The sequence below is a fragment of the Rhinolophus ferrumequinum genome, chromosome 5 (assembly GCF_004115265.2).
Source record: "Rhinolophus ferrumequinum isolate MPI-CBG mRhiFer1 chromosome 5, mRhiFer1_v1.p, whole genome shotgun sequence".
NCBI classification, from domain to species: Eukaryota; Metazoa; Chordata; class Mammalia; order Chiroptera; family Rhinolophidae; genus Rhinolophus; species Rhinolophus ferrumequinum.
In genome coordinates, this window is record NC_046288.1 from 29253368 (window position 1) to 29267719 (window position 14352).

Consider the following 14352-nt stretch of genomic DNA (forward strand, 5'->3'; position numbering starts at 1 on the left):
GAACTGACTCTGGGTGGTGAACACACAATGTGATTTATAGATGATGTAATACAGAATTGTACACCTGAAATCTATGTAACTTTACTAATAATTGTCACCCCAATAAACTTTAATTAAAAAACAAGACATTTTATATACCATAGTCAAGATATGGAAGCAATCTAAGTGCCCATGAATAGATAATTTGATAAAGAAGTGGTACACGTATACAATGGAATATTACTTGGCCATGAAAAAGAATAAAATCTTACGATTTGCAATAACACGGGAAGACCTAGAGGGCAGTATGCTAAGTGAAATAAATCAGACAGAAAAAGATAAATACCATATGATTTCATTTATATGTGGAATCTACAAAAAAATTTTTAAAAAGAACAATTAAAACAGAAACAAACTTATACATACAGAGAACAAACTGATTGTTGACAGATGAAAGGGATGTTAGGGGGATGGTTGAGAGAGGTAAAGGGATTAAGAAGTACAAATTGGCAGTTACAAAATAGTCACAGGGACGTAAAGTACAGCATATGGTATGTAGTCAATAATGTTGTAATAAATATGTATGGTGCCAGGTGGGGAGGACTTGTTGGGGGATCACTTAGTAAGTTATATAAACATCTAACCATTATATTGTACCCTGAAACTAATATAATATTGAATGTCAACTGTAATTGAAAAATTATAATTTTCTTAAATAGATAAATAAAACGGGAAAAAATTGGAATGTTGATTCCAGAAATTTCCACAGATGCCTCCTGCACACTTTTATTTGTTAAAGAAGCTGCCACAAAGATTTGAGTGTTGTGACACTGCTGCATCGTGGTTCAGAGCATTTCTTAGCCATGTGATCTTGGGTAAGTACTTAACTTTTTAAATATCATTTGCCTCATGTGTCAAATGAGAGCATTTATATTCTAGGAGGTTCCATTTTTTCATCTGCCCTACAACCTATGCCAGCACTTTTTTCTGAAAATTTCCCTTTCCTAACCTGTCATCTACATGACTGTCCTGAACATTGCCAAGATCATGAAATAAGGGTGACTTGTTCCTCTTCAGCCTACCCATACACCTGTACTGAAGTTTTCCTTTTCCACCACTGCTATCATTTGGTGGGTCAAGTTTCCTATGCTCTGTTTTGGATTGATGATAAACGTAGTGTCCACAATAGGCTTTGCAAAGTTTTGGGCAAAGATGTTCATATACTGGATAATACGCTGCTGAGTTGGAGGCAGCTGGTAATGGCAGCCATTTTTTACCCAATAGTGATGGCAGCAGTTGATATGGCTTTTCTGTATGCACGAGGAAAGTCTATTGTCTTGGCTTCCACACTGCTCCCTAGAGCTGGCCACTTTATGGTGATTGGCCATATTTCCATGTCAACTCTTCTTTCTCATCCTTAACTGCCCTGTGATTTTTCTGATCTGGAGATTTTCTCCTCTTCTGAGGTCTTGGCCCCACCATTTCGTTTCCTCTCTCAGTCCAAGTAGTCCTCAACCATCTTCCTTCCAAGTGTAGGAGTTAGAGTCATTTTCTTCCCTCTTTTTTGTTTTTTAATTTTTGACCCACTTCCTTCCGGGACTTCTTTTAGGGTCTCAAGACACTAGTTATGAAGCATAAAACAAAACAAAATCCAACCATCCAACAACAATCAAACTAAACTTGCAAATGAATGTAAATATATATTTTTCTTTTTACTGTCATTGTAGAAAAATAGTAAAGCTTCTGAATTTTTCTGACTAATTGGAAGGAGGATGAAAGTGCATGAAAGAAAGTAAAATCAGAAATATTGACATATTAAATTCTTAATACCTGATATAACAGATATGACCTACTGAACACTGCTGGTTTGGTGTCGGGCATCTGAATAAACCTTGAACAATTGTGGTGCCTTTCCAGGCACATTAGAATTGCAACTCAGAAAGCATAGCCTTTCTTTGGTGTTAAAAATTTAAGACGTAAAACCTAGTTATTAGTGGTCTTGTTTTTTTGTCATATAGATATAAGAACCAGAGGAAATTCATCTGCAGACCAAGAAAGAAGAGTGTGGGGACTTGCAAAGAGGAGCAGAGGTGGCAGAGTAAGAAACATAATTTCTTCTAAAACCTGGTGTCGATGCTTTTAGAATTCTAACTACATTCTTATTACTGGGTTCTATGAGTTGGATTTCTGTCACTTGGGATCAGAGTCCTATTACAGAAACCTACTGCAGAGGGTTTCTGTGCAGTTTCGACACAGTATGCTCTCTGTTTCTTAATATAATATCTGGCACTAGTAAGCCTACAGAATGTTGCTATTAATTGTTGAAAACAATACACTTTTTGGAATCTAACTAGTGGGTATCAAGATTTTATAATCACTACCCATACTTATTGAAAACAAAGTGATTTACTTATTGTCTATCCACTCTGTTCATGTTTTGGTTAAAGACTCATTCCTGGATTTTTCCAACCTTATAGTAGGCTCTTAGATTCCGTTCCTTACTTAGGGCAGTGTCTGGCACATAGTAAGCATTAAAAGATATGTTCATTGAATGCATTTGGCATATAATGTGGTAATAATTGATTAATTTCTGTGATTTAAAAATAAGGAAACCAAAATATGACTCCTAACTGTTGCCATATATATTAAAATCAAAACTTGGCGTTCATGAAAAAAATTCTGACATTTCCTTGAAAATGTCTGATAAAACTTCTACTGACAAAGGATATTTTGGTTTTGTATTAATTTTGAAAACTTACCTATTCTTGCAGATTTGGGATTTCTGTAATGAAAATCTACATAAGGTCATCATGTTATGAATTTATCTTAAACAAATGGAGGAAGAGAATCTTTATGTGGGACAAAAATGTACAGAATATCACCATTTTATGAAATTTGCCACAAAATTTTACTACACATTATGTTTTTATACTTTCTTATTTGCAGATTTTAAAAGATATTTTTTTAAAAATAACCTCTGTTGGGCTTTTGTTTTGTGATTTATAGTAGAAATTATTGTTTATTAGGGGAAAATGTTAATATTAACCTCTACTATTTGAGGGGAATGTTGACTTAACAAGAGTACTTTCTTGATGACCTACGTGGCGTGGCATTCCATTGTGATTCCATTTATTACTATTAAAATTACACATTACTTGTCAGAGTAATTCTACTGCTCAAGTGGGAACAAAAAAAAATCTCTAAAAAGACTTTAATTTGGGCATTTTCAATTCCTTTAAGATCCTCCCCTAAACTGCTGTTTTTTCTAATGAAGCCTTGTTTGTTTCTATTTTGGAGAAGAGAATGTCAGGATGTTACCTAATGAAAACCTTTAGGAATAAATACAAATACAAAGAAAAGATTGTGTTCAACGTAATCTGAAAAAAGATGGAGAAGATCCAGAGTTTAAATTATGGAATGAAAGAATAAGAATTAGCTTGAAATCAGTGAAAATTTTTTTGTGATATTCTTGTTTGCCGTTGATGCCTTCATTTCACTTTAAAGCTATGAATCCACTCCCTAACGAGATCTATACATCAGTATACATAAAATTCTTCGTGACATTTCAGAGTCCACAAACATGCTAAAACTCTTCTATGAATTCGATGCTAAAAACATTTGCTCTAAAAAAACATTTTTCCAACAATGAAGATTGTTTAATACTTAACTTAGTTGCTTTCCATGAAGATTTGTTCAAATGGGAAGTATAGTCTTGGCTGATGTAATATCTGAACAGATATCTGTAATATCTGTTCTTGAACTGATGTAATAGCTGTTCATTGAAATATTGAGATACTAAAGCCACTTTCTGCTCTGTGAACACTTGAAAGATAAATTTTCTGCAAAATGTGTGTACATTCATATTATAAATAGTGAAACTGAGGGAAGCATCTGCTCTGTTTGAAACAGTACCTGCCATAATAGGACATGCATCATAATTTGGGGAGGAGAATCAATTTACAGAGTGGACTATATAGGATTGGATGGAAAATTAAATTTAGTTTCATTAATCATAGGAACAATGCACTTAAATGTTCTAAGTATTATCTTCTAATACCATAAAGAAAAGTGGGATGAGTTGTTGTTTTATGTAAAATAATAAATCAAGAACACAAAAATGGTCAGGGATATTTATTGCTATTTTTGTCCCAAACATCTCAGCAGGATATGGCCAGAAGGCTTCTGCTGGTGGTCATGAGTTTGTACCTGGTTTACCGGAGCGTTTCATCCACAGGGACAGCTCAACCCCTCTAACAACATGTATTTTTAACACTATGAATGGACATAATGGTAGATGAAGGATATTTGATGCTTGCCTTTTGTTTAGAACAAAAGCACATGATAACATATTACATATGATTATATGTAATATATATAATACATGAAACTGTAAATATTTTACATATATGTATGTGTACGTTCATATTATAAATAGTGAAACTGAGGGAAGCATCTGCTCTGTTTGAAACAGTACCTGCCATAATAGGATATATATATATATATATGTCATGCATACATATATGCATATGTATATGCATATATATATGTCATGCAACTGTTGCTTTTAATTCTCAGATAGACCAGGGAAGACTGATATTTTCAGAGAATTTTTGAGGAACCTAAAGTCAATGTGTACTTTTTTTGAGTTTTTTTAGTTTCAGGTGTACAAAACAACATAACGATTAGACATTTACACAAAGCGATAACCCCCCTCCTAGTCTACTACCCCGCTGACATCGTATATAGCTGTTACAATACAATTGACTCTATTCCCTATGCTGTATTTACATTCCATGACCTTATATATATTTAATTATAGTTTACATTCAATGTTATTTATTCTACATCAGTTCCAGTTGTACAGTGCAGTGGTCAGGCATATACACAATCTATGAAGTGATCACCCTGATAAGTCCAGTACCCATCTGGCACCCTACAAAATCTATACATTATATACCCCATACTGTATTTCACATCCTCATGACTATTTTATGACTACCAATTTATACTTTCTAATCCCTTCACCTTTCCCCCATCCCCCAACCCCCCTCCCATCTAGTAGCCATCAGTTTTTTTCTCTGTATCTCTGAGTCTATTTCTCTTTTATTTGCTCATTTATTCTGTTCTTTAGATTCCACATATACGTAAGACCATATGGTATTTGTCTTTCTCAGTCTAACTTACTTCACTTAGCATAATATTCTCTAGGTCCATCCATTGTTGTCACAAATGGTAAGATTTTATTCTTTTTTATGGCAGATTAATACTTCATTGTATAAATGTACCACAGTTTCTTTATCCAACTGTCTATTGATGGGCATTTCAGTTGTTTCCATACATCAAACTAAAAAGTTTTTCACAGCAAAGGAAACCATCAACAAAACAAAAAGACATCCTACTGAATGGGAGAAGATATTTGCCAATGATATATCTGATAAGGGGTTAATATCCAAAATTTATATTAAAAAAAACCTCATACTACTCAACATCAAAAAACACAAACAACCCAATTAAAAAATGGGCAGACATGAAGCAACATTTCTCTAAAGAGGACATACAGATGGCCAACAGACATATGAAAAAATGCTCAACATCATTAATCATTAGAGAAATGCAAATAAAAATCACAATGAGATACCACCTCACTCCGGTCAGAATAGCTACTATCAACAAATCAACAAATAGTAAGTGTTGGTGAGGATGTGGAGAAAAGGGAACCGTGCACTGTTGGTGGGATTGCAAATTTGTGCAGCCACTATGGAAAACAATATAGAGGTTCCTCAAAAAATTAAAAATAGAACTACCTTATGACCTAGCAATTCTACTCCTGGGTATTAATCTGAAGAAATCCAAAACACTAATTCGAAAAAAAATACGCATCCCTATGTTTATTGTAATGCTATTCACAATAGCCAACGTATACTTCTTGATCACTGTTTTCAGAGATTTTCGACTGAAGCCCAGAGTAAGATATACATATGACCTATTACTCTGTACAGATACATAAAAATAAAAAAATTACAAAAATATGCTTACTATCTCTAATACTTAAATATTTTAAAAAGTGTAATACACTTGACTCTTTGCTATTTCATTATTTCCATTTTACTTTACTTTATAAAAACATGCGGTTACCTTAAATTGATTTCACAACACCTGAAGAATGAAAACAGTTTAAAAAATCCATCTTAAAGTTAAAGGTTCTCAAAATTTGGTGTATAAAAGAAAATCCCAAGGAACTCTTTCAAAATGCAGATTACCACACCCACCTTCTGAGATTCTGATTCACTAGGATTGTGTGCAGTTCAGGAATCCACAATATTCAGAAGCTTCCAAGGTTATTTTGATAGAGATTGTCAAAAATAGGTTATATCTAGTAATCTATGTTCTGTCCTTGAATTAAGTTAGATCAGCCAAAAATTGCAACATTTACACTAGGCTGTGTTGGCTTCTCACAGGGTTGCTTTTAATAGAAACACGCTTTGGTAGCTTGTCCTCAGTTTTCATTGAAAGATGCAAGAAATTTAATATTGTACTTTCATTCCGACGAGTCTTCATAGAATAGCAGTGTTGCCTACATGAAGCTTCAAACGAAACTATTTTCAGTACTATACATCAGGGAAGGCTTCACTTCCCTTAAAGAATTGCTATTTTTTCTTATTATCAAAGAGAATCATATAACTGACTACAGTTGACCCTTTGAACGATGCAGGGTATTAGGAGCACTGACACCCCACACAGTAAAAACACAAAAAAATCTGTGTATAATTTTTGACTCCCCCAAAACTTAACTACTAATAGCCTACTGTTGGCCAGAAACCTTACTGATAACATAAACAGTTGATTAACACATATTTTGTACGTTATATGCATTATATACTGTATTCTTATTATAAAGTAAGCTAGAGAAAATAAAATATTAGTAAGAAAATCATAAAAGAAAATGAAAATGCAGCACTGTACATATTTACTGAAAAAAGAAAAAATCCACGTGTAAGTCAACCCACGCAATTCAAATCTGTGATATTCAAGGGTCAACTGTATTTGGTGCCATGAGAGCAGCAAAGACTTTTTACTCTTTTAACTGCTGCATTCCTAGCACCTAGAACAATGGTTGTCTCACAGTATATAGTGACAAAGTGAGTATTTGTTCAATTGAATTAAGTGGTTCCATTTTACTTTAGCTGCCAGCAATATTGGAGGCAAATTTATACCTCAGCTATGACACTAAGTAGCTCTTATAGCCTATGTGTGTGCACATTTATTACCTTTGTGATTTTTGACATTTTATGCTGATTTGTGTGCTTCTGTGTTTTTATTTGGTAAGCTTATATATATGGCCAGGTCTGTATAAATAAATATCACCAACAACTACTTTGTGTATCATACATAATAGTATGGATTATTTTCACATGTATAACTTTATTTTCTCCTCACAAGAGGCTAAAATAAAACTAAAACTACCAATAAGGAAATTGAATCAGTCATCCAAAACCTTCACAAAAGCAAAAGTCTGGGGCCAGATAGCTTCACTAGTGAATTCTACCAAACATTCAAAGAGGATCTAAGACCTGTCCTACTCAAACTCTTCCAAAAAACTGAAAAAGAGACAATACTCCCTAATTCGTTTTATGAGGCTAACATTACCCGGATACCAAAACCTGGTAAGGATCATGCAAAAAAACAAAACTACACACCAATATCTCTGATGAATACAGATGCAAAAATCTTAAACAAAATTCTAGCAAATTGAATGCAACAATATATTAAAAAGATTATTCATCATGACCAAGTGGGGTTCATCCCAGGGGCACAAGGATGGTTCAACATATGCAAATCCATCAATGTGATACATCACATAAACAAAATAAAGGACAAAAATCATATGAAAATATCAATTGATGCAGAAAAATCAGTTAACAAGATACAACATCCATTTATGATTAAAACACTTAATAAAATAGGTATAGAATGAAAATACCTTAACATAATAGAGACCATATATGACAAACCCTCAGCTAATAACATAATTAACAATAAAAAACTGAAGCCCTCTGCTCTATGTTTAGGAACACGACAGGGCTGTCCCCTATCACCTCTGCTTTTCATCATCGTGTTGGAAGTCCTTGCCAGAGAAATCAGGCAAGAGAAAGAAATAAAAGGCAATCAAATTGGGAATGAAGAAGTTAAATTGTCACTTTTTGCAGATGACATGATGCTATATATAGAAAACACTAAAGACACCACCAAAAAACTATTAGAAACAATAAACGAATACAGTAAAGTTGCTGGCTACAAAATCAACGTACAAAAGTCCGTTGCATTCCTATATACTAACAATGAAATCTCAGAAAGAGAAATTTAAAAAAAAAAATTCTTTTTGCAATTGCAACAAAAAGAATAAAATACCTAGGAATGAACTTAACCAAGGATGTGAAAGACCTATATGCTGAAAACTATAAAACATTTTTAAAAGAAATTGAAAAAGACACAAAGAAATGGAAAGACATTCCGTGCTCATGGAATGGAAGAATCAACATAGTTAAAATGGCAGTATTACCCAAAGCAATATACAGATTTAATACAATCCGCATCAAAATCCCAATAACATTTTTTAAAGAAATAGAACAAAAAATCATCAGATTTGTTTGGAACTACAAAAGACCCCAAACAGCCAAAGCAATCCTAAGAAAAAAGAACAATGCTGGAGGTATCACACTCCCTGACTTTAGCTTGTACTACAGGGCAATAATAATCAAAACAGCATGGTATTGGCAGAAAAACAGACTCATAGACCAATGGAATAGAATTGAGAACCCAGAAATAAACTCACATAAACACAGACAGATAATTTTTGACAAAGAAGCAAAAAACTTACAATGGAAAAAAGACAGCCTCTTCAATAAATGGTGCTGGCAGAATTGGAAAGCCACATGCAAAAGAATGAAAGTGGACTGCTATCTGTCACCATGTACCAAAATTAATTCAAAATGGATCAAAAACTTAAACATAAGACCTGAAGCAATAAACTGCATAGACGAAAACATAGGTACTAAACTAGTGGACCTTGGATTCAAAGAGCATTATGAATTTGACTCCAAAGCAAGGTAAAAGCTAAAATGAACGAATGGGATTGTATCAAACTTAAAAGCTTCTGCACAGCAAAAGAAACCATCGACAAAATAAAGAGGCAACCAAGTAAATGGGAGAAGATTTTTGCAAACAGTGTGTCCAATAAGGGGCTGAATTCCAAAATATACAAGGAACTCAAACAACTCAACACCAAAAAAAGAAACAACCCAATTGAAAAATGGGCAGAGGACCTGAAGAGACATTTCTCCAAAGAGGACATACAAATGGCAAACAGACATATGAAAAAATGCTCAACATCACTAATCATCAGAGAAATGCAAATAAAAACCCCAATGAGATATCACCGCACCCCAGTTAGAATGGCTATCATCAACAAGACAAATAGTAACAAGTGTTGGAGAGGCTGTGGAGAAAAAGGAAGCCTCATACACTGTTGGTGGGAATGCAGACTGGTACAGCCGCTATGGAAGGTAGTGTGGAAGTTCCTCAAAAAATTTCGAATAGAATTGCCATATGACCCAGCAGTCCCTCTCCTGGGCATTTACCCAAAAAATCTGAAAACATTTATCCATAAAGACAAGTGTGCTCCATTGTTCATTGCAGATTTATTTACGGTGGCCAAGACGAGAAAACAACCAAAATGTCCTTCAATAGATGAATGGATAAAGAAGTTGTGGTATATATGCACAATGGAATACTATTTGGCGGTAAGAAAAGATGAAATAGGAGCATTTGTGACAACATGGATGGTTCTTGAGATTATAATGCTAAGCAAAATAAGTCAGACAGAAATAATAGAGAGCCATATGATTTTACTGATATGTGGTATATAAACTGAAAACAACAAAAGAACAAGACAAACAACTAAAAGAACAAAAACTCATAGACATAGACAATAGTTTAGGGGATACCAAAGGGTAAAGGGGAAGAGGGGAGCGGGGCTATAGAAGAGGGTAAACGTGGTCTAATATATGGTGATGGAAAGAGAACTGACTGGGTGGTGAACACACAATGTGAGATACAGATAATCTATTACAGAATTGTACACCTGAAATCTATGTAACTTGACTAACAATTGTCGCCCCAATAAACTTTAATTTAAAGAAACAAACAAAAGAAAACAAACGAAAAAACTAAAACTTAGAGAGATTTAATGATTTACCCAATTTAGACCCATATATTCTGCCTATATGACTCATATTCCTTTCATTGTATCAGGGGTTGGCAAATGCAAATCATAGGCCATATCCTCTCTGCTCCACATTTTGTGTGACCCATGCACCATACGAAACATTTTTAAATGACGGAAAAAAAATTCAAAGAACAATATTTTGCATCATGTGAGAGTTGTATGAAATTTACATGTCGGTGTCCATATGTGAAGTTTACTGGAGCACAACCACACCCATTTGTATACAGTGTCTATGGCTGCTTTCGAGCTACAGTGGCAGAGGTGAGTAGTTGCTACAGAGACCGGAAACCATATATATAGACCATAAAATCTAACATATTTATTATCTGGCCTTTTACAGAAAATCTTTGCTGACTCCTGCATTTTACATCCTGCTCCAACAAACCTAGTTTCTTTTGGAAAAATATTGATTTGCAAGAGAGAAACTGTCGGTATGGTGGCTGTCCATGAATTAGGTAAGCTGATTTTAGATGAGCTGTATAGATAAAGCTCTGCTCAAGTATAAATTAATTCTACTGTTTTTTGATAAACTTAAATGTTCCTTGATATTTCTGTTCACTGTATTGTGCTGGCCCAAATATAGTTAATTAACATTTCTATAATTAATAGCCATCTTTCAAATGAACAGACATTTCTTTTCATCTTAGTGGGCTTGTGCTTCAGTGTTTTCTCTAGGGATGGTCTAGTTTCCATACCTTGACCTAATGTGTAAATATAATGTTATGTTTTACACTAGAATTGTCAACCCTTCGCATCATGTCTGTGTAGAGTAAAGAGGCTGGGGGCGATCTGAATAGGGTCATTGATCTTGAAACATAGGGTTTCAGTTTCTTGATACTTGCAGTGTAGTTTCAGCCTCATCATAAGATGGAGAGAAAGAGAATGAATGGGAAAGTGGATGCAGAGGGAGCAGACTGAAAGGCTAATAGGTGGGAACGGTTAGAGAGAGTTTGAATAAATGATACACAAATTCATTTTCATAAAATACTATAAAAGTTTGGAGCTCTGGCCTTTACATGTGGAAATAAACAGTGTAAAGTAGTGAGATAAAGCAGGAAATAAACAGTGTAAAACAGTAAAGCAGTGTAAAACAGTGTAAAGCAGTGTTCACTCAAGGTCATGATCTGGCCCTGCTGCTCCCTGAGTTCTTGGCTCCTACATCGTATGTCAGGCTTCTGTGTGTGTCTTTCATAAAATTCATAATTCTCTTAAGCCTACAGGAGAGTCTTGAGGACTCTGACAAAATCATCATGAGCATAGCATAAGCCTGTGGTTACAGAGTATTTGTTCCCCTACAAATATTGTGGAAACTTGGTTACCCAAGTTTGCTGTTGAGATGTATCTGGAGACTGCCAGCCTGTGTTCAATTAAGCTTCAAATGCCATTCCCCCTCTCTGCTCCCCATTTTGTGTTGAAGCACATAACAAGAATGCCTTGTTATGCAATAATCTTGAGTATTCTCAAGAAAAATCTCTTAATGATACTGTACTGAACAGGATCGCAAAAGTATTTAAGTCACAACTAAAAGGGTTACATCAGAGCAGGAAAGTTAGCACTTGTAGGTATGTTTTTCCAGTGCGTTTTCCTATGCTCCTCCATAAAGGTTCATCTTATTACTCTCTTCTACAAAGAATGATGGAGGGCTGAAACTTTTAATATGAGTTTTGGATAATTTTGCTTTGACAGAGTTTCTAGTGCTCACATTATTTTGGGGTAGCCAGCCTAGGTGTGGCTGAGCCTTGGGGGCTCATCTGCTGCCATGATCAGAGGGGAAAAGTAAGATGTTGATTGCCTTCTCACTCCAGTTTGGGAGTCTTTCTCTCATAGTTTACTCTTTCTCATTTTTCAAAATTGTTGAGAATGTGCCTCTTGTAAAGAATGTGCTCAGGGGGAGAAATAGTTCTTCCAGCTCCTCTCCTATGGGGTTTCTGCTCAGCATAGGGTTGAAACATCCAGCTGTTTGACCATTCGTGCATAAGTGGTTTTTGATTAATTCATCTCCTTTGTTCATTATACCATGGATGACTACGAACAGGGAATAAGTGTGAGGGGGGAAAAAGAAATGTGGAAATTAGCGTTTATCAAGTATCTCCTAAGTTATGTGCTTTAAGCATTTTTTTACTTTTTATTTTGAAACAAGTTACAAATGTAACTAGCCCCTTGGAAATAGCCTTATTGGGTATTATTATCATCCACTTTATAGATGAAAAAAACTACTTCTCAGAGAGGTTAAGCAACTTGCCAAAATCACATGCTAGTCAGTTGCCAGCATATTTGTCTAAATTCATTGTCTGTTTCCACCAGAACACATGCACTCACAAATCCATGAGCAGGCAAGGAAAGGCACCCCACTTTCTCTGAGAGCACTAGTAGTAATTACATTACTGGGTTGCTATCATTTACGGAAGGATAATATCCAAAATTGATGTATTTGCTCCTTTGTAGAGAAATTGTATTAGTGGTTTACTTGTTTTATACTGATTCAGGGAGAGTCCAAGTTTTGTTTTAGTAATAATAAAGTATTGCCTGTGAAAGCCCTGTTTATTAGTATACATCAAGCATTCCAGAACTTGTAACTGTATGCAGACTCTGGTCCCTTTTCAGTGTTAGCTTGTTGAGATATGTATCTAAATTTTAAGATAGGCTTTTCTTACTTCCATCGGGTCAATACATCTGTCCATTGCTTCCGATGCAGGCCTCCAAGTTCCTCGCCAGTTCCATCTACTCCACCCTCTTGACAGACTGTCAGTTACTTAAAGTAGTGTTCAGGTGTATACTTCAGAACGCAAGGAAAAAAGCATGAAAGTAAGAAAGGATAAAGGAAAGTGTTGACGTAAGAAATGTCCAAACCTGTAGACAATTTTTGTAAGAGTTTGTTTGAGCCAAACTGACAACATATGCCAGGGAGCAAGATCTCAAATGCTCTAGAGAATAACAGTTTGCCGCTTCTTTTGTGCATGTAAGATTCAGGAGGGAACATAAGGAAAATTACCTGGAGGTGGGGAAAAAACAAGGTGGGGATTGGATTACAGGATAGTTAACAAGATTATGTGCCTTCTTGAGGGTGGTTACAGTTTATTTCAAAGGTGTGTTAACCTAGATGCACAGAAACAATGGACAGGGCTTGCTTTTAAGGCAAAGATAAACCTTTTACTAAAGAAGTTCTATGCCTAGGGCATGACTACCCACCATGACCTGCCCAATTAGGAATTTATGATCAGATCACCCTGTGAGGTTACTTTTCATAGAACCCCCTTTTTTTCCCCATCTACAAAAGGAATGGTCTACTCACTGACAAAATTTAAAAAGAAACAGATTGTGATAAGGAGTCTTTAAAGCTTAGACATGAAGGCTGGTTATTACTGAATCAGCATGAGGTTACTTTTCTTCTGTTATCCCAGATAGTAATTTAGATAACCTCTAATGGCCACCTTCTTTCTGTGGAGAGCTTATTTCTTCTTTATCTGTATGTCATTTGAGTAACTCTCTCAATGAGATTAAAAATTGATGTCCAATGAAAGTTATCCAGCACCTGAATGATCACTAACCAGTAATCTCATTACTGCTCTGGAATAAATGATACGATTATTTCATATTACACATGGGTCAGAACTATGGAGTTCAGAGAACTTTTCTCTTATGCCCTTTAAAAAATGGCCCAAAATTCTTATAAACACACCAAACAAATTAAATAGTGGTATTTTAAAAGGCCTTTCAGTCTTTATTCTGGGACAGGTAAACAATTCAACAATCCTTTGGGAGAAGCAGAATGCCCTTTGTCACTGTGTTTTGGTATCACCCATAGACAATGGGCTTGTGTATCTTCAGGACATGCTTTCTGGGTCAGGTCTGCTTATCTAGACTAAGTCATATCATTCTGCTGAGGTCAATTTTCTATCTCTTCCTATTATTACAGAATTCTACAGTAGTATGTTTCTATGGTGGATACTGTATTTGATTAAATCAGTTGTTAGGCTATACACTCAAACTTGACTGAATGGTTCCGTAGGAAGTTTTTCCCCATTTCTCTTAGAAAATATATATTGTGACTCTTTCATGAATTAAAGCTGGTGTTTTGGAAAATGTGA